General features: G+C 39.8%; 1 non-coding gene across 1 annotated transcript; it reads left to right on the forward strand.

Annotated features, from left to right (window-relative positions):
• Positions 1-2,069: 2,069 nt before the first annotated feature.
• LOC131241747 (small nucleolar RNA R71) lies at positions 2,070-2,176 on the forward strand. The gene has a single exon (XR_009169308.1). It is a non-coding gene; the product is annotated as a small nucleolar RNA R71 (small nucleolar RNA).
• The last annotated feature ends 1,298 nt before the right edge of the window (positions 2,177-3,474 follow it).

A 3,474-nucleotide genomic window follows, 5' to 3' on the forward strand; every position in this document is an offset into this window, starting at 1 on the left:
CCAAGGCTCCTTTGTGGTCCCTTAGAACTTTCAACAATTTAATCTCTTGATCCTTCTCTAAAAATGAAGAGATCACCACAGGATAAGTTTTATTTTCACCTAAGTATACATACTTAAGCTCATTTGGCAGTGGTTTTAAATCAAGCTTTGGAACATTGGTTGGTGATGGTAGAGGTTGCAAGTCCTCGATAGATAGGATTTGAGTGCGCGGTCTCCATTGGCACATACCAATGTCCTGAGTGGTAGTGCTCTCATTATCATCAGAAATTTCAGCAAGCACTTTTTCTAAATCAGAATTTTTCAAGTCTCCAATGACTTGAATCAATTCATCAGTCAGACTAGGTTCTAATTCCTCTTCTTCTATCAAGCAGTCCATGAAATTCAACTCATGGATTTCATTATTATCAATGGGCTGCTTACATAGATTGAAAATATTTAGCTCTAGAGTCATGTTACCAAAAGACAAGTTCATCATTCCATTCCTGTAATTTATGATTGCATTTGAAGTTGCTAGGAATGGGCGGCCTAAAATGATGGGAACTTGAGCGCTAGCATTTACACATGGTTCAGTGTCTAGTACAATAAAATCCACGGGGAAGTAGAATTTCTCCACTTGGACTAGCACGTCCTCTAAAATTCCCCTTGGTACCTTAATAGAGCGGTCAGCGAGTTGGAGTGTAATCGTGGTTAGTTTAAGCTCGCCTAACCCCATTTGTTTGTAAACCGAATAAGGTACTAAGTTGACACTTGCACCCAAATCTAACAAAGCATGTTCAATTTGAAAATTCCCAATAATACAAGGAATAGTGGGACTTCCCGGGTCTTTGTATTTGGGTACAACCCTTTGTTGAATTATAGCACTCACTTTCTCAGTAAGGAAGGCCTTTTTGTGCACATTTAATTTCCTTTTTACAGTGCACAAATCCTTGAGATATTTAGCATATGATGGAATTTGTCTAATAGCATCAAGTAGAGGAATATTGACAGTAACCTTTTGAAGCACATCCAACACCTCTTGATATTTCATGGGGAAAGTTGGATTCCGAAGTCTAGATGGGAACGGAACTGGAGGCTCATATGACTTAGTCTCTTTATCCTTTTGCTGTTGTGGCTCTTGAACCATAGCCGGTTCATCATTTTCTTGAGACAGTGGCTCATCCTCCGGTATTTCTACTGGTTGCATTATCTTGTTATCGACCTCTTTTCCACTTCTCAAGGTAATGATGGCCTTAGCTTGTTCATGATGTAGCTCACTTGGATTTGAGTCTCCAATGAAATGTGTATTTCGAGGGTTTGGCACAGGTTGAGAAGGAAGGGTGCCTTTTTCCCTAGCATTTAGTTGAGTCTCAATCCTAGCCACAGCTGTCTTTAATTCCTGATTTGATTGGATTAGAGACTGATTCATTTGAGCTTGAGAGTTAATGAATGTGGTCAATGCATCCTCCACAGATGATCGCTTTGGCGGGGGCACATATGGTGCATTGTTAGGTGCCCCAAAGAAGTTATTTTGTGGAGGCATTTGAGGTGCATTGGGCACATTAATTTGTGGTCCATTCCTCCAACTAAGATTAGGATGGTTACGCCAATTTGGATTGTACGTGTTTCCCAATGGTTGCATAACTGACCTTTGGTAATTATTTATAGCATTTGCTTGATCATGCTCATGCGTGATATTTTGTACAACTGAGATTATTGGACAATCCTTTGTGTCATGGTCTGTACCACCACAAATGCTACAAAAATTACCTAAGGAAGTGTTTGCTTTAACCATATCAATCTTCCTAATTTCCAAAGCTTCGACCTTTCTAGCCAATGCGGCGAATTTTGCATTAAGGTCGTCTTCCCCTCTTAGGACATACATTCCCGCTTTCTCTCTAGGAATGGGTCTAGTTTGGTCTGATTTAGCAGAAACATCCCATGTCTGAGTATTCTCTGCTAACATATCTAGAAAATCCCAAGCCTCATTATGATCTTTATCAAGGAAGGTTCCACCACACATCATCTCTATGAACTGACGGGTATCCATGGTGAGCCCCTTTCGGAAAGCATCAATCACGTGCCATGGTTCATAACCATGATGTGGACAAGTAATTAGAATGTCTTTGAAGCGCTCCCAAGCTTGAAAAAATAGTTCATTCCCCTTTTGGGAGAATGACATGATTTCTTGTTTTAGTGCATTTGTTTTATGCTCGGGAAAGAACTTTTTCAAAAACTCTCTACTTAAGGCTTGCCATGAAGTGATGGTATTAGGTCTTAGAGAGTTGAGCCATGCTTTGGCCCGATCCTTTAGAGAAAATGAGAATAACCTAAGCTTAAGTACATCCCTATTGCCATTGTTTACTTGTAACGTTGCAATTACTTCCTCAAAGTCCTTGAGGTGCAAGTAAGGGCTTCAGAATCTAAGCCATGAAATTTAGGAATTAATTGAATCACACCTGGTTTAAAATCAATGTTCCCTGTGTGAGCAGGGAACACTATACAAGATGGTAAAGTTGATCTCTCAGGGTGTAAATGTTCACGTAAAGTCCGTGGTTGGTTTAACACATTCCTATGAACTTCATTTTCATCCTCAAGAGGAGGATTATTTTGATTTATAGTTGGATTTGACAGATTTGGATTTGGATTATCAATTGGGTCTGCCATGGAATCCAAGTGATATTGAGTGCCTCTTCTAAGTGAATGATCAAGGCCTGGAACTAGTCCCCCTTCAGAGGAGAGTCGATTGTTTTGATCCCTACTCCAACGGGACATAAACCATCCACACCACACAACAAATACCACTAATTCAAATCGCAAGTATGATACTTAAAATAAAAATAAAAACTTAAATCAACAACCCAGGCGGCAGAGCCGACCATGAGGGTTCAGTCCACAAAGCAAAATAAATCAACAACCCAGGTGGCAGAGCCGACCATGAGGGTTCAGTCCACAAAGCAAAATAAATCAACAACCCAGGCGGCAGAGCCGACCATGAGGGTTCAGTCCACAAAGCAAAATAAATCAACAACCCAGGCAGCAAAGCCGACCATGAGGGTTCAGTCCACAAAGCAAAATAAATCAACAACCCAAGGGTTCAATCTACAAAGCAAAATAAAAAATAAATAAATAAATAAAAGTAAAACTAATGCAGAAATTAAACTATGCTAATATGGAAAATAGATTCAGCGGATGATCTTTGTGATCAAACAGCAACTATAGGACAACCATAGCACTTGGGTGATAAAATCCCAAGCAGGGCAACCTTATGTCATAGTTAGTGCTTGAAAGTCCCAACTGAATTTATTTTCAAAGAAAAAGAAAATAAGAAAAAAAAAAAAAAATCTATGGAAAATCTGGAGGGTTTAGAAGAAAACTTACCTTGGCTATCTTGCACAGATCTGATCTATCTCAGTCTCTCCCCGGCAACGGCGCCAAAAACTTGATTGCTTGCCTCCAAGTGCAGAGGTTCATAAGTAATATCCTGTGAATACAGGG

The sequence above is a fragment of the Magnolia sinica genome, chromosome 3 (assembly GCF_029962835.1).
Source record: "Magnolia sinica isolate HGM2019 chromosome 3, MsV1, whole genome shotgun sequence".
In the NCBI taxonomy this organism is placed as follows: domain Eukaryota; kingdom Viridiplantae; phylum Streptophyta; class Magnoliopsida; order Magnoliales; family Magnoliaceae; genus Magnolia; species Magnolia sinica.